We start from the raw sequence: 19521 nt of genomic DNA, 5'->3' as shown, positions 1-19521 counted from the left end.
GCCTACCTGGATGACTTGGTTGTTGCAACAAGCAGCTGGGATAAGCATTTTGAAACACTGCAAGCATTGTTCCACAAACTTCACGCAAACAATTTGACTATTAATCTTTCCAAATCCTGTTTTGGCAATGCCAAAGTTAGCTATTTAGGTCATGTAATTGGTAGTGGTTCTGTCATACCTAAAGATAGTAACATTAAGGCAGTCTTAGAGTATCCAGTTCCATCTAACCGTAAGCAAGTACAGACTTTCCTCGGAATGTCTGCTTATTATAGTAGATTTTGTAAAAATATTGCTCTTGTTGCAAAACCTCTCTATGAGCTCACATCAGCTAAAGCAAAATTTATTTGGTCACCAGAATGCCAAGACTCTTTCAATCAGTTAAAAACTATGTTAACCTCCCATCCAATCTTGAAATGCCCAGATGTGTACAAGCCTTTTTATCTACAGGTTGATGCTTGCAACACAGGTATTGGTGCTGTGCTTCTGCAGTCCAGTGATGAAGAGCCGTCTGATGGATCCCCATTGCTTCCTGTTTCATACTTTTCCAGGAAGTTCTCTGCCACTCAGCAGCGCTGGTCTACTGTAGAACAAGAGCTGTATGGTGTAGTAGCTGCACTTCTACATTTCAGCGTGTATCTGCGCGGAAATACTCCTGTGACAGTCTTATCAGATCACTTGCCACTGTCCTTCCTTGAAAGAGCAAAGCTCCATAACAAGAAACTGCTCCGGTGGTCTTTCATTATCCAGGAATTCAATGTGAAAGTAAAGCATATTCCTGGAGCAGAAAACAAAGTAGCAGATGCCTTGTCTCGCATTTAGGCATCTTCAAGCGTCCCTCGCCATCCACTAAATATGGATGATCATCGTGACACTTCTCAGCCGCCTTTTAGCCCCGGGGAGCTGCCAAGACCCATATTTGTATTTACTGATATGATATGCGTTAATCATATAAGTTTAAGAATCCTTGTTTATGTACGCTACCACCCTTCCTTTCCTTCTCTCGAGACTCCTTGCTGCTTCTCGTTTTCTGTTTACTTCCTTGGCTCCGTGACTGGTCTTCGCTTTCAGACTGCGGGACCTTTAACTTCTCTCGAACTGCTCCTTGGTGGTACCTTTATTTTGTTCTACATACGTAAAGAGTGTTTGTGAAGTATTTGCAATTGTGATGTATTCGTAAGTTAAGGATTCTATTTTATTTATGTAAGAGTTGTGCTGTGTTGGATTAGTGGGAACAGGTGTTATTTGTGTAATTATAAGTCCTGATTATTTCCTCATATTTCATTTACGTTCCTTATTGTTCTGGTTTAATATTTCCAAGTGTCGGTGTGTGTTTGTGTAATGACTCCTCACCTACTCCTAGACTATAACTCATAGGAGATCGTTACAATATATATATGCATATTATATATAATCACGAAGATATACCACGAGATATTTTTGTATCTCAAACTGGAATATCACTTAGGTCAGCGAAAACAACCGTATTGTCAATTAGAAAGATAATAAAAATCCCCTTTAATCTCATACGTTAGAAAGAAATATCACTGAATCCAGTATCAGAAAACAAAGCTTTTGTAAAAAGAAAAAAAAAATATCAGTAATAGCACAGAAGTGTAAAAAACTCGATCCATCCATTTATCTCAAAAGAATTTTTCAAAATGTACAAATCCGAGGAAAGGAGTTGGTTTGGTGTAAATAGCAAAGGTGTGTACTACACTCCTGTACGGGAAAACAAACTTTATCAATAGAGCATTGACGTTTGTCCCAAATGAGAGTATCGCTCCTATTCCTGCCGGATTTTAATATTTTGTTTACCGTTGTATGTTTGTTTGTACTTTCACCTTACTATATATAATGTAAATTCTTACCATGATGTATCCGTTCTCCTTACTGTCACAATTAAAAGAGAACTGTTCAGGATTGATACGATGTGCTTCATTATTCCTTATTGTGCAGCTGCTTATATAACAGAAACTCAGGTCATACAAAATCAATCACTTCCAGTACCTTCTCCTTTTCGCAATTACTGCGTATGCTATTTCCTCTTCATAATAATAGTAGCTTTATTCAACAAGCACTGTCAGCGTTAATAATGTCATTTATATTCAAAATAAGGGTAAGACCTGTCATTAAAAAAATCAATCATTTCCAAGTACTTTCTTCTTTTCGCAATTACTGAGTTTGCTGTTTCCTCTTCATCCTGGCATCAGTTCTATTAATCCTGTTAGCAGCTGAAAAAGGACGGATCTAAAGTCTGATGCGAGATTAGCTGGCTTTGATGCCACCAAGCGCTGTTTACAGAAGCACTAATTGTTGGCACACTGAATTGCATGAATGGCAAATGAGAGAGTAAACGCGCAATATCGAACATCCAATTCAGCGGTGTCAATTTTTTTTAAATGAAATGTTTACAGGGATGAGCAACCTCATGTCCCAGTCTAGCCCAGAACTGACAGTACGAGAAAGGGGAAGCTAGAATTAACTATATTTTTACAATGTACTTATCTGGTTTAAATACGTAACCTTTTGGAATGCATATATACGGACAGGAAACAAAAGGTTACTAATCATTGTACGGCCAGAACTACATGATTTATATATACTGTACTTGCTCAAAACTAAAGTACATTTGAACGTAATGACCAGATTCCAAGTTTTTTAAATCAGCTCATTACGTTTAAATTATAAGTTATTTATCATATCATTTGACCAATTTACGTAAGCTGTCCAAGTACACTATGAAAATTAAAAACAAATATACAAATATATCATAAGCACTTCATAACTATTTCTGATAGGATACGAAATACTCTGAGAGACACAGACACATTCAGACTGACAAGAAAGCATCAGGATATGAAAACAAAGTTCCTAACGATGCAATGTAGATTCGATATTTTTCCAGAACATTATCCAAGGTGCACATTTATCACCGATTATAGCTTTAAAATCTTCACGTCATTCAGAAACATTTCTCACGTTAGGTGATGTGAGATACCAGTATAGGAAAAAGTCAACGAACTGATATGTTTACATATCTGGAAAGAATTACCGTGCCATCTTTTAAACGTAGAAAAATATTGTCTTGATTAATATAAAGTATTTAACATCCACATTAAATGCAAGAAATCTTACGGTGTTTCGTGGAAACGCACTGAAGGAACCCATTCAAAACAAAGCGGTTTGTGGGTGATAAAAAACAAAAGGAACTGAGTTACTGTTAAAATGCATTTTCAATCCAAGTATGCAACTTACTATCAATTAGCTAAAAATCAACATTTAATTAAGACTGATAGCAAACTTCCAATTACACCAAAAACATAAAGAAAAAATTTTGATGGAATATAAAATTATTTGTCGATATATGTTTCCCCATGATGAAATATTCCCAACAACGTATTTATCTGAAAACCTGAAATGAAAATCAAAACAAACTCTCACAAAACCTAATATCTGGTGCGCGGACAACTAAGGTCACTTGCAGTCTGATTTAAAATGCTTGTCGCTCTCACAGATAATCTCCGAATCAAGCAGAACTGATGTCAGTCATAAGAGCAACTCTAAAAAGAGAATTCGGGAATTTTGGTACCCTAAAGCTAAACGACTCCAGTACTGGCTACAAAAATTAGTTAGGAAAACTCGGTACTTTTCGAACTAGGAAAACTTGGGTATTAATTTCATGGTAATCTAATCAGCATTAATTTTCTCCCATACTGGCTACAAGAGCAAGTGGGAAAACTTGGTAATTTTCGAGCTAGGAAAACTTGGGTATAAAAATTTATGGTAATCTGATCAGCATTAACCAACAGAATTTTTTCAGGTAACATACAACAATTAACAGCTAGTGATAGATGGATTCTCGTACTGTTGAAAAATTAAAGAAGAAGAAACAAGTTGACGTAAACATTACAACTCAAAATGAGAGCTTTCAAAAACAAACTGAGCGATAAACTTCGTACTCTTGCGCATATCAGGCAACTAAATAAAAGGATAAAAAAAATGTTGTTTCTTATACCGATTAAGGGCTCTTCCCTCTAGTAAGAGGATAAAAGTTTACAAATATCGGACTGACATAGACACGTATATTTTTCGACATTAAGACGTTTTCGTTATTAAAAAGTGGTTCCACAGAAAAACAAGATAATTTTCCTGCAGAAAAATCTCTTAACAGCTGAATCATATATGACCCTTAAGCAAAAATACTTATCTAACATTATCTGCTTTGTATGCATTCATAGAAAGCTCATCAGCAGCACTATGAACACCCATACACACTGCGTCATGTACCTCCTATCTTACAAGCAACCTCTCCCTTCCTTGATGCTGACACCTTTCCTTTCTAACACCAATTTCATTGTCTATCCTGCAGTTTTTACATCTCCCTCTCCTGTTTTCTCATTATTCTTCGCTGCGCTCTTTTCACCAAATTATCCTCCTCCATTCTTTCCACATGACCAAACCACCTCAAATTACTCATTCACTAGTTTCTGATATATATATATATATATATATATATATATATATATATATATATATATATATATATATATATATATATATATATATATATATATATATATATATATATATATATATAATATATATATATATATAATATATATATATATGTGTGTGTATATATATATATATACATACATACATACAACTTATATAAAACTGCAATAACCGGTAAAACATATATGTAGCCTTAAATACAGGAATGAGACTCTGAATAAAAAATACGTGAATTCGATTGCCTGATCATAATTAAAATATATTGCATCATATTCTACCACCAAAAGAAATGATAATACTATTCATTATCTATACCTAATTAAGTCACCACTGAAAATCAGGTTAAATTACCACCCAAATCCTCCCATTAAAATTATTTTCATGACGTAAACTCTTTCAAATGAATTACCTTATTTCACCCCCTGTCAGCTGGAAATTAATTAATCATCTACCCAACCCTCACTACAAAATTAATTAAATTATCTTCCAAACACTACCTTAAAAATTACCTATTATTTCTAAAAGTGTCCTTTGGAAAATACTTACATTATCTTAGTAACTATCAGTTGATAATTCATTGCAATAGCCCCCGAAATCGCGCTTGAAAATTAAGTTACATAACTCTCCTCTGGAAATGAATTACATTACTTCCAAGCTCTCACCCGGAAATAAATGACCTTTGGAAAATACTTACATTATCTTAATAACTGTCAGTTGACAATTAATTGCAATAGCCCCAGAAACTCGCAACTGAAAATTAAGTTACATAACTCTCCTTGGGAAATGAATTACATTGCTTCCAACTCTCACCCGGAAATAAATGACATTACTTGCAAGTTCTAACCCGGAAATAAACTACATTATCTTTCCAATGCTCACCGGAAAAATAATTACATCACCTTCCAAACGCTCTTTCGAAAATTTATTACATAGCCTTCCAACAATCCCCTAGAAAATAGTTACATTACCTTCCTAGCCCTCTGTTGAAAAAAATTACATTACATCCCAAAGTCTCCCTTAAAAACTATTTACAAAATCTCCCTATCTCCCTCTTGAAAACAAATTACTCTATCTACTGGAAAATGAATCACAAATTAATTATATTACCTCCCAGCTATTCCTTAGAAATTAATTGACCTCCTTGGTTCTCCCCTAACTCTCCCTTGAAAATTAACTGTGTTATCTCTGTAATTATTCCTTGGAAATTAATTGCATTATTTCTCTAACAATTCCTTGAGAATTAAGAGAATTATCTATCAAACTATTCCTTAAAAATTTAATTACATGACCTCTTTAACTATTACTTGGAAATTAATTGCATCATTTCCTAAATTCTATGTCTGGAAATTAATTACATTCTTTCCTTAAACCTACTGATGGAAATTAATTACATTCTTTCATTTACCTATATTTGGAAATTGATTACGTTCTTTCCTAAACCTTAAAACTAGCAATTAGTTACATTCTTTTCTGAACCCTACGTTTGGAAATTAATTCATTTTTTCCTAAGCCATAAGTCTGTAAATTATTTACATTCTCTCCTAAAGTCTTACAGTCTTTCCTAAACCTCTAGACCTGAAATTACTAACATTCACTCCTAAATCCTATGTTGATACAATTTCCCACAATTAGCAAATTTACCTTAAGACTGAAAATTAAAACATTCTTTCCTAAAACGCCATGTTGATCAAATTATAATTTTCCAGAATCAGCAAATTTACCTTAAGAGTAATAATTAATAACATCTTTCCTAAAACGCTATGTTGATTACATTATAATTTTCCAGAGTCAGCAAATTTGCCTTAAGAGTGATAATTAATAACATCTTTCCTAAAACGCCATGTTGATAAAATTATAATTTTCCACAATTAGCAAATTTACCTAAAGACTGGAAATTAAAACATTCCATCCTAAAACGCTATGTTGATTCCATTACAACTAACCACAATTTGCATATTTACCTCCACAAGGCGGGTTATGCTTTCATCCGAGACCGTGCGCGCGCGTGGGCAGGATCTCTCAACACAGGATGAACGGATTACGTTGAGCGCGGGTGAATGCAGCCACTGGGTGACCCCCTCCAGTTGATTAGCTTTCGGTGGGCATCAGTGTAAGATCTCCCGGTTCATCGTCAGAGACGGACTCGCTCTTCATTGTTCCAATTTCTGAGTGCTACTGACGTTAACTTCCGGCCTTTGCAGTTCTTGATTTCGGTTGGCCCATGATGCTAAGACTTCTATTTATGCCAGACGATTTTGCTTTTATTTTCCAATATTTTCTTTTCTGTCAGATTCCATTTCTGGAAATGTTATATAAAAGCGCACGCAACGATCAAAGGGATATTATACATTTCCCAAGTAAGAACAACATAAACAAAGGAACAAAAGAAAACCAATAAGAAAGATAATGGTTAAATGCATCCATCTCTCTCTCTCTCTCTCTCTCTCTCTCTCTCTCTCTCTCTCTCTCTCTCTCTCTCTCTCTCTCTCTCGTTAGACATACACTCAAACACAGTGGGTAAATTTTTTTGTTCTATGCACCTCCTCAACTCTGATGCTATCCTCGACAGTCGATAAGCTGCTAGGTACCTTAGTCAAAAGCCTAGGTATACAAAGGCAAAATGGGTTTTTTGAAGCAAACTTGCCCATACAGATTCGTCCCCTTATTATTATTATTATTATTATTATTATTATTATTATTATTATTATTATTATTATTATTATTATTATTATATAAATACACACACACATATATAAACTATATATATATATATATATATATATATATATATATATATATATATATATATATATATATATATATATGTATATATATATATATATATATATATATATATATATATATATATATATATACATATATGTATATGTATGTGTTATGTGTGCTCTTTGCTATTCTTACTTTTAGCTTCCGATTCCACCCGTTACATAAAATCCTCCTTATTACTGAATTCTTCTTAATCGACTAATGTTTTCAACACAAACAAATGAAGAAAAAAAAAAAAAAAATCGCACATAAATAAATAAAATACATCTGCTGCTGCTTCATAACACTAACAAACAAACGGCCGAATCCCCAGAGAGAGAGAGAGAGAGAGAGAGAGAGAGAGAGAGAGAGAGAGAGAGAGAGAGAGAGAGAGAGAAATTCTAATAACGTTAGTCCTCGTAGGCACTCGCCGACGAGAAGGACTGGCACCCTGTCGCCACACTCTTTTCTGATTTCCGGAATCCACTTCGAGCGGATGTTATCGAGCGAACGTCGATTCTCGACGCTGGAGAACACCAGGAACAGGCTGGTCTTTATGAAGAAGACAACAACGAAATAAATCCATTAACACGGATTCCGTGTGGTTGTGCGAATCATTTATGAATTTAGAGTGAGTGTTATTCATTTTGTTACTCCATTACCACGGATTCTATGAATTTACTGTAACTATTATTCATTTTGAATTTATAGTAAGTGTTATTCATTTTGTCACTCCAGTAACACGGATTCTGTGAATTTACTTAACTATTATTCATTTTGAATTTACTGTAGCTGTTATTCATTTTGTTACTCCGTTGACACGGATTCTGTGAATTTACTGCAACTATTATTCATTTCGAATTTACAGTAAGTGTTATTCATTCTGTTACTCCATTAGCACGGATTCTGTGAATTTGCTTAACTATTATTCTTTTTGAATTTACTGTAACTGTTATTCATTTTGTTGCTCGTTTTGGAAACTGCCCGTAAACTCTGTCATTGATGATGTTTCAATGAAATTCACCGGAAATTTACCGGACAAAACAATATGGCCTCGAACGTAATAAGCATGGAACAATGACCACACCTGAACGCGATAAAAGAGAACTGTGTACTCAATTATAGTTTCATTTTATCGATACCGTGTTTGCATTCAAGTTCCTTAAAATCAAATAATGATAAACTTTTGTATTATGTGAGCATTATACAAGAGTCTTTTATGTTACTAACTCCAGTCGTTAAACATTTCTAAGAAGAGGCATTTATCAACAACAATAGGCCAAAAAACAAAATTAAATTAATTTACATGAAAGCAAGTAAAAAATGCGCCAAAGTTTCTTCGGCGCAGTCGAGTTTTCAGTATAGCGTATACTGTTGTATGAAACTCTCAGCCACGGCCTATGCAACTCTTAGCCATGGCCCATGAAACTTTCAGTGATGGCCCTTTGGTGGCCTGTGTTGTTGGCACCTATAGCGGTGCCAGACGCACGATTATGGCTAACTTTAACCTGAAATAAAATAAAAACTACTGAAGCTAGAGGGCTGCAATTTGGTATGTTTGATGATTGGAGGTGGATGATCAACATATCAATTTGCAGCCCTCTAGCCTCAGTAGTTTTTAAGATCTGAGGGCGGACGAACAGACAAATAGCCATCTCAATAGTTTTCTTTTAAAAAACTAAAAATGGACACTTGCTATAAATAGTAATATAAGTAATTTGCGAAGAGACATCACGGATACACAAAACCTTTTCCAGTTCTTGGTACCAGGAAAATGAAGAAAATATCTTGTACTTTCTATGCAAAGCTAAATATAAAACAGTCAAAAACACCTGCAAACTGAATTACAATGTTTTTAGAAATGGGAGAGAAATATATCAAAGGCTTATAAGACTCCCACGTAAAAAGAGAATGCGAAAGACTTCATTTATAAAGTAAAAACTCATCTCAACCACCTTCAGCCTCGCTGTACCAGTATCGAAATAAAACTATGTTCACGAATATAAAAATGAAAATAATTCTTCGAACCCTGTGAAAAATGCAGTCAGCACGCATTTACCTAGGACTGCATTCTATATTTAAAAAATAAATGAACTCTGCCTCGAGAGAGACTCAGAAAATAAAAAAACACACGCCCACATAACACCCACGATAATACCCGACGGAAAAAGAAGGCTCCTTGTAACATCATTAATCTTAACCCCAGGACGTAAGCAAGACATTGATACGAAGAGGGATGGTTATCCACGACATGAAAAGGGAGTAAGAAAGGAAAAGCGCATACAAGTCTTCTTGGGGAAAATTGGATGTCACACAGATTTCCCCCCCTGTTATACAGAGACCCACCTATGGATATATTATGATCGCCCGAAGCGCAAAGGGTCATAGGTCACGCAGAGAGAGAGAGAGAGAGAGAGAGAGAGAGAGAGAGAGAGAGAGAGATCCTCGACTTCACTCTCCTTGATTAGTGAAGTTAATCTTGGGGAAGGGATATTTAAAAGAACGTCTTATGTTATATACAATCTTCGGAAACGGATATTTAAAAAGAACGTCTTATGTTATATACAACTTCAATTTACACAATGGAGACAACAAAGACTGTCTCATTACAGTTCTAACACTTGTAAATTTTTACAATATCAGACATGATGCTGTATGACTCAAAGTAATTGAAGTACCTTCAACAAAACGAGCTTGGTTGCATCTGAGGCAATACAATATGAAAGGATATTTCCATAATCAAGAGTGTATGAGCTCTTATTTCTACATCTGAAGAAGGCTAAGGTCTCTGTACTGAAGATTAATTTAGAAGAGAGGAAATGATCATTTGCATGATAAATCCGGTACCAAACTAGTGACCTAATTTGACACATTTAAATATAAATATATATACTGTATATATATAAATATTATATACATATATATATACATTACACATATATATATATACATTACGCACATATATACATGTATATATATATATATATATATATATATATATATATATATATATATATATATATATATATATATATATATATATATATATATATATATATACTATATACATATAATATGTATGTATATATATAATATATATATATATTATATATATATATATATATTATATATATATATATATATATATATATATATATATATATATATATATATATATATTATATATATATTATATTCATTACGTGGCGTTCCCAGTAAAAAGAACACTGTGGCAGGTATGTCAAACCTCTTCAGAAACCAACGAGACGGGAGGCTGATTGACTTATCTTTCCTAAAGTTTCTTCTTGGAATGACCGTAAACACCCATATGTTTAACAGAACTTAAAAAATGAATAGCGGGAGATGCGATGTTATTAAATGGAGACAGATACTTCACCTGTCATTGTGCGTAACGGGAAAACCAAATACATTCAATGTTCAGCACCGACGCCAGTTATAACGACAGCCCCCTTTTACCTGTAACAATGGGGATTAAAAAACTTTTTGTCGACCATAATTCTGCTAAGCCAACATAACAGGTAACTTCAGACTTCTCTCTTGCGACAGCCTGGAAGACAAAACTGGGGATTAATGTCGGAAAAAGCTACAGAATCCTTTGGTTTGAAAGAGATAAAATTTGAGTTTAGCGGCTACAATGGAAGAATATACAATTTAGGCCGAAGGCCAAGCGCTGGGACCCATGAGGTCATTCAGCGCTGAAAGGAAACTGAAAGTAAGAGGTTTGAAAGGTGTAACAGGGGAGAAAATCTATCAGTTGCCATTGTTAGAAGAGGGTGGACAGTAAGACGGAAGAGAGAATATGAATGAAGGTACAGTGAAAGGAAGGAAAGGGGTTGTAGCTAAGGGGTCAAAGGACGCAGCTGCAAAGAACCTTAAGTAAGGCCTGCAGTGCTCTGCTTGAGGTGTGCTGACGGCACTACCCACAACCCCCACCCTGCCCCCCGCCCCCCCGGTCCTTACAGGGTTTAACAGCTCAGCATAAGAGAGGTCTGCCAATAAGGACGAACAGATGTATGATATTCCAGGCCAATTCCAGGGAACTTTGGCCAGGAATGGCCTCTTGGGCGAATACAAAATTAGGACTCGGCGGCGAAGGATGAGAAATGCCAGCCTCGAAATAACTGTTCCTTTGTATAGGGGCGAACGTGATGAAGGAGACTGCGGGAATTATAGGGGGCGTAACTCTGCTGAGCATACCAATTACACGAGACTGGGCAAGAGATATTAAGACGGAAAGGAGTTAAAGTTTAAAGTTATGGTTAAACCTCACAGCAGTTACATAAGCGGGGGGTAATTATTCCATTCTGAAACACAGCAGAGAATGCAAGGACAAAGGCTGATGGCTTCACGCGAAGAGCAGCGTGTGACCTATTTACCCAGAGACATAAAACTTGAATCAAGTGAAAACGAAAACCAATAAAACTCAACGGAAAAAGAATATATGAGAGAGACAGATGAACGATGGCCGCAAACAACGATTCAAAGGTTGGGAATTGCGAATGTCTAGCCAAAATAAAGTAATCTTTTTTCTTAGAACACATTTATGTGAGGTAAAGCTTTTTCCACTAGTCAGAACTTCGTACCTAATGGCTTTTGAGACAAATTGGTTGCATTCACTGGAATATGAATTATTTTATTACCATAATTACGGTTCCTTGTCTGAAGTATATCACTGAAGAGTATGAACTTTCTTATTAGGCTTGGTTGAAGATGTTTTAATCCATAACAGCTATTCAACTTCCTAACATTCTTCTGAGCCTGGTACAATAAACTTCTGGGTAAGGAAATCAGATTTTAATTCCATTTGTTTGTAAAACATTTAATCACACACTCGCTGACTGAACAGAATAGAATAGAATATAGAATTTAGACCAGAGTCCAAGCGCTGGGACCTTTGAGGTCATTCAGCGCTGAAATGGAAAATTACAGTAAAAAGGTTTTACACATGTAACAGGAGGAAAACCTCGCAGTTGCATTATAAATCAATTGTTAAGAGAGAGTGGAAATTAAGATGGTAGAAACAGAATGTGAACGGAGGTACAGTAAAAGGAATGAAAGGGGTTGTAGCTAGGGGCCGAAGGGACGCTGCAAAGAGCCTTAATTAATGTCTACATTGCATTGCATGAGGTGTACTGACGACACTACCGTCCCCACCCCCAGCAAACCCAAGGAGCTGATTGAAAGGAGAACTAGCAATGCACAGAAATGAATCACTGTTTTCCGAGAAGAACAAGACCCAAAGATCCACTCAATTACCTGTTTGCTGTCGTTAATAAGGACGCTAATGTACACTTGTCTCGTTGTCCATGATGTTTAATTCTCATTACGTACCCTTCCCGGATCGTAAGCAAAGGAAACAAAATCACCTTCTTTCAAATATTTATAAAGGGGTCAGTCTATCATTTCCTGCAAATTCATGTTCTATTTTCGAACTGTTTATCCGAACAGAGGGTTTCATTTCCTTACGAGCAATGTCGTCGACCTTGAATTTGGCCGTGTTCTCTCTCTCTCTCTCTCTCTCTCTCTCTCTCTCTCTCTCAAGGAACAATCATGTTTAGAGTTCAACCACAAAATAAAAATTATTTTCAAAATGAAGAATTCTCTCTCTCTCTCTCTCTCTCTCTCTCTCTCTCTCTCTCTCTCTCTCTCAAGGAACAATCATTTTTAGAGTTCAACCACAAAATGAAAATTATAATATTCAAAATGAAGAACTCTCTCTCTCTCTCTCTCTCTCTCTCTCTCTCTCTCTCTCTCTCTCTCTCTCTCTCTCTCTCTCTCTCAAGGAACAATCATTTTTAGAGTTCAACCACAAAATGGAAATTATTTTTTTCAAAATGAAGAAATATCTCTCTCTCTCTCTCTCTCTCTCTCTCTCTCTCTCTCTGCTGGTAATTTCGCATCTGTGAGTGCGATATCTAGGAACAATCATTTTTAGAGTTCAACCACAAAATGGAAATTATTTTTTTCAAAATGAAGAATCTCTCTCTCTCTCTCTCTCTCTCTCTCTCTCTCTCTCTCTCTCTCTCTCTCTGCTGGTAATTTCGCACCTGTGAGTGCGATATTTGTTTTTCTTGGCATTCTTTAGGTCCTTTAGTTCCTGTCTTACCTAAAAATATTGTTATTGGCGTATTCTCCTTGGAGTCAAAAACTTACAGAAAAAATATAGGTCATCACTGATTTCATCTATAGAGATAAATTTCTATAAATTTCTATACTTGTATAGATCGATTGTTAAAGCGCACTTGAAATAACTTGTAACTTGATGCAAACTAAGCTACATGAATAGAATAGAACAGAATATAGAATTTAGGCCAAAGGCCAAGAGCTGGGACCTATGAGGTCATTCAGCGCTGAAAGGGAAATTGACGGTAAGGCTTCAAAGGTGGAACAGGGGGAAAATCTCGCAGTTGCACTACGAAAAACTTGTTGGGAGAGGGTGGAAAGTCAGATGGAAGAAAGAGAATATGTATGGAGGTACAGTAAATGGAACGAAAAAGGTTGCTAGCTGGGGGCCGAAGGGAGGCTGCAAAGACCAATAAGTAATGCCTACAGTGCACCACGTGAAGTGCACTAACGACATTACCCCCCTACGGGATAAGCTATATGAATAATTTGGGAAAATTTCTCATATATAATGGATGAAGAATGAATGAGCAATAAGGATATTAATGAAAAATATCTTATTAATAACCTGACCATTTATTCATTTATCATACCACATATCTTCTAAATTATTCTTGTAAGTTAAGTTTTCACCCAGTCGACAAATTATTTCAAGTGTATCAATTTATCTTTACAGATAAAAACAATAATAATTAATATTTTCATACTGCTTCGAATTATTCCAAGACCAAAACACCAAACAAAATTCTCTAAGAGAAGAAGCCTATTATATATGCATAGCTTAATCACGATCCGTTCCGCTCCATGAATTTTGTTAATTTGAACGAATATTACCTTATGTAGCTCTATACTAATACGCTACAAGGCGTATCTTCATTTCCTACATTCTCTCATGAATACTGGTCATGCTTGTTTTGTTTTTTATAATATGTTCTAAAATACAATTGGAAATGTTGGAGCTTACACTAAACCGGCACCAGAGTGTTCGAACTGTTTTCCTTAATTTTTTAATAATGTTTTTCTCTTTTATTTTTTATTTCCCTTCAGGAACTGGGCCTTCAAAATGTTTCCTATCTTCCATTCTGTATTTCACTATGATACAATGTTTTAATCGTGGGCAGATAGTATTCCGGTCTGACTGACAATGAGATTCACGTCGTATTCAATACATACTCACATTTGGGTGACAGAGGAATCTGCATCTATCAAAACCTTCTTGGCCAGTCGTGTCCCACAAAGTGAAGTTAAACACTTTGTCCCCAAACTCAATTTTTCCGGCAAAGCTTTCAGACAGTCGGCTCGTAGCATTCCTGGATACTGCAGGTATTACTTAAAGTTCTTTGCAGAGTGCCTTCGGGCCCCTAGCTGCAACCCCTTTCGTTCCTTTTTACTGTACCTCCTTTCATATTCTCTTTCTTCCATCTTACTTTCCACCCCCTCCTAATAATTGATGCATAGTGCAACTGCGTGGGTTTTCTCCTTTTACACTTTGAAAACCTTTTACAGTCATTTTCCATTTCAGCGCTGAACGACCTCATAGGTCCCAGTGCTTGGCCTTTGACCTAAACTCTATAGTCAACTCAATTCATACCAGTCCTGGAGGGCACCCTGAAACAGGATAGTAAGGCGCTTTCAATTTCTAACTACTGGGCAGGTCCTTCCGATCGCATTAGTGTAATTGCATATGGATCATATCGACACAAAAAGAGAAATAACTTCCTTTTTTCTAACATTCTACTAAAATCTAGCCTTCAGGTTTATACATCACTTAAACAGGCTTCAAAATCTCATTCACAAATTCTCTTAAAGGATAACGGACGAACTGATAAAATTTTATTACTGTATTTAATCGTTGCTGAAAGAGGTACGATTCCAAAACAGTCATAACTCTTCCCTGAAAGAGTACCTCTTTTGGCAAAAACTAAATGCATTACTAAAATGTTAGTGTAAGACGAGCTCGTCATTCGGCATCTCAGCATCCAACCACTAAACGTTGCACCAGGTAGTTCATAACCGATTACCCTGTTCCATTAAAACAGCATTCCAAATAACTCTAAACCGATCGCAGAAAAAAAGTTGGTTATATAATAGAATAGAATATAGAATTTAAGCCAAAGGCCAAGCACTGGGACCTATGAGATCATTCAGCGCCGAAACGGAAACTGACAGTAAAAGGTTTGAAAGGTGTAACAGGAGGAAAACCTCGCAGTTGCACTATGAATCAACTGTTAGGTTAGGGTATAGTAAATCTCGCAGTTGCACTATGAATCAACTGTTAGGTTATGGTATAGTAAGATGGAAGAAAGAGAATATGAACGGAGGTACAGTGAAAGGAATAAAAGGGGTTGCAGCTAGGGGGCCGAGGGGACGCATGAGGTACACTGATGACACTAACTCCCTACGGGGAAAAGTTGGTTAAGTTCGTAGTTTTGCAGCATCACTAACCAACTTAAGTACCTCCTATCATGTGGAAATAAAGGAAGACAAACAAACAGACTCTTTGCAGCACAGTTAGCAGCAGGATGCAAAAGAGATGTCATAAAAAAATGTTCACGTGACACCAACTTGCCTCATATGGATAAAGATGTTAAGGATCAAAAAATGCACTTTCACCGATATCTCGGTCGGTATAGGGGACTGACTGCAATTACCTTCTGCCGGACTATAATTCTTATTTGACACATCATATACAAGTAAACTCACATGTACATCATGTAAAGCAAGTTTAAATTGGGAAAGAGCTTGAGCAAGGTTGATCCACCTCCATTCGAAAAAAACAGAAAGTTTCAAAAAATAACGTTATTTTTTAAAGCTGGCAGTACTAGCTCTTAAAAAAGAGAAATTTGATGATAATTTTATACGTACAGGTATACAAATATACATACATACACATATATATATTATATAAATATATATATATATATATATATATATATATATATATATATATATATATACACATATGTATATACATATATATATATATATATATATATATATATATATATATATATATATATATATATACATACATATGTATATACATACATATATATATATATATATATATATATATATATATATATATATATAAAATATATATATATATATATATATATATATATATATATATATAGCGTGTGGCCTGGATGGACCTACAAAAAGATCATGGCAGAACTAATACCCTTGTACTGTAGTAGAAGGAGGATGATCCCAAGCTCTTAAAAATGAAACGACAGCACATAAAAAAGAATGAACAGGGTGAAAAATACGGGTAATGAGAAGCTTTTTAAAAAGAACGATACACAGTAAAAAATTCGAAGGAATGGAGGAGGAGGAGGAGGAGAAGGAGGAGATGAAGGTCTGTAAGGTTCAGGAGGGACGAGTGAAAGAAGAAATGGAACAAAAGGCCCTTTATATGGAAGAAGCAGGCGTGCATACAAAATAGAGGGGGTTGGGAAGTCTTCGTATAAGGCGAGTTAGCCTTAATTCACCAGTTAGGGGATGAATTTAGCAGTAATTACAGAAGTTTGTATGGATCAACTTGATTAGGGAAAACGTGTATGCGTGAACACGTACACGCGCACATGCACTCACAATTCACATACACATGCACACGCTTACGTAGTGTATGTGTTCACGCATATATATATATATATATATATATATATATATATATATATATATATATATATATATATATATATATATATATACATGTATATTTAATATGTATATATGTATGAATATAGTAGTTTCTCTCTCTCTCTCTCTCTCTCTCTCTCTCTCTCTCTCTCTCTCTCTCTCTCTCTCTCTCTCTCTCTCTCTTTATGCACACACACATTAAATAAATACGAAAATAAATAAATAAATATATATATATATATATATATATATATAATGACATTTCCGTTGAATATGTTAATGTAATTAACATTATCAATACACGAACAGATGCAGGGTTAACGTTGGTGGATTCCTGTCAGCTGAATTTGCAATAAGTAGTGGAGACCTACAAGGAAATATTATTGAACTGTTGGTTTTTCCTATTTTCAAGCAAATATCTTATAGCGAAAAAGTAGTCGGAGACGGAGGAGAGACTGACGTCACGACAGAAACTTGAGTGAAATAATATATGCAGATGATGATTCTCCTTTAATCACTAAAACCCCAAACTGTTCACAAACTTGCTAAGCAGAATGCTGCATTTAACTTAATGAGATGGGACTAAAAATCAACAAGAATGGAATTATTATTATTATTATTATTATTATTATTATTATTATTATTATTATTATTATTATTATTATTATTATTATTATTATTATTATTATTATTATTATTCAGTAGATGAAACCTATTCATATGGAACAAGCCCACAGGGCCAACTGACTTGAAATTCAAGCTTCCAAAGAATGTTATGGTGTTCATTAGGAAGATGTAAGAGGAAGCAAAGGGGAAAAGAACAAAATAACATTATTTGGAGGGAGGATTACTGAGAATGAATATAAAAAAATTAGGAATAATAATATTATATCTAACACTCTGTCGCCTTGGAATTTAGTGAGAGAGAGAGAGAGAGAGAGAGAGAGAGAGAGAGAGAGAGAGAGAGAGAGAGAGAGAGAGAGAGAGAGAGAGAGATTAATATACGAACAATTCAGACCAGGCAGGGTCTACACTATAACAACTAACTTTAACATTTTTTTCCAAACTACTCCAGTGCTATTTGTAGCTCCTTGAATCCTTCGCCCTCGAACTCATTTATTTGTTCAACATTTTTGTTACGCCTTAAACCAAATACATCCAAGTTCCGGGGAAGTATTAAGGCATCAATGCGATTCGTTCGGAACAATCCAGCCAAAGTTAGATTGTTATATCTCTGATCTTTCACTTAGGTAGTTCTTCTCTTCCGACCCGTAAGAGGCTTAAGGAACTTCAATCGCGGGCTGGACTGAGGCTTGATAAAACTCGACTCAAGTTATAGGGCGAGAGATGGAACGGTCACAGAAGTGCCAATCCTCCACTGACTGAACAGATGATATTAATTTAGACGGGGTGTTTTTCTTTAAGTGAACTTCTGGTTAAAATAAAAGGGGCAAATAAGGAAAAGACATGTCCATTTAACGGTGTGCCTTACTTTTTCAAATTAGCGAATTTATTACGTATAATTCCCTTTAAATGGAAGTTATTGCCATCTACCGAATTCCATTTTAAACAATATTAGTGGCGTAATATATATATATATATATATATATATATATATATATATATATATATATATATATATATATATATATATATATATATATATATACACATATATATATATATATATATATATATATATTATATTACTAAAGGACCTCATTCAAACTGGATGGTATCTAACTTGAGTTTTTATTCAGAAAAGTTACAAGCCTCCTTGGACAAACAGTCCACATTATCAAGTATCCGTACTTGATAATGTGGACTGTTTGTCCAAGAAAGCTTGTAAATTTTTCTGAATAAAAACTCCGTTAGATACCATCCAGTTTGAATGAGGTCCTTTTTAGTAATTCTACTAATGCACAGAACAATTGTGTATGTGATAAAGTTAATATATATATATATATATATATATATATATATATATATATATATATATATATATATATATATATATATATATATATATATATATATATATATATATATATATATATATATATATATATATATATATATATATATGTAGAATCTACTGGTCACTTTTACCAGACACATATGTAATTCTAATAGCCACAATGCCCTCTTAACTTCTTGAATTCTTCGCGCTTTTTTGGATATGCTTGTAACTACGAAGCCGAATATAGCCAGTGAACGCCGGTCGCGGGAAGCATAACCCGAATTCCATATTCACCTGGCCGGCAAGGTCACGTTGCCGGTTCGCTTCCCGCGACCGGCCAGGTCGGCAACGTGACCTCCCTGTGAATATGGAATTCGGGTTCGCTTCCCCGCGACCGGCGTTCACTGGCTCTTCAATTTCTTTCGTTTGGATACATTCGGCTTCGTAGTTACAAGCATATCCAAAAAGCGCGAAGAATTCGAGAAGTTAAG

This window comes from Macrobrachium rosenbergii, chromosome 47 (genome assembly GCF_040412425.1).
Source record: "Macrobrachium rosenbergii isolate ZJJX-2024 chromosome 47, ASM4041242v1, whole genome shotgun sequence".
Lineage (NCBI taxonomy): Eukaryota > Metazoa > Arthropoda > Malacostraca > Decapoda > Palaemonidae > Macrobrachium > Macrobrachium rosenbergii.
The sequence above is the reverse complement of the archived record's forward strand: the minus strand, read 5'-3'. Positions refer to the sequence as shown.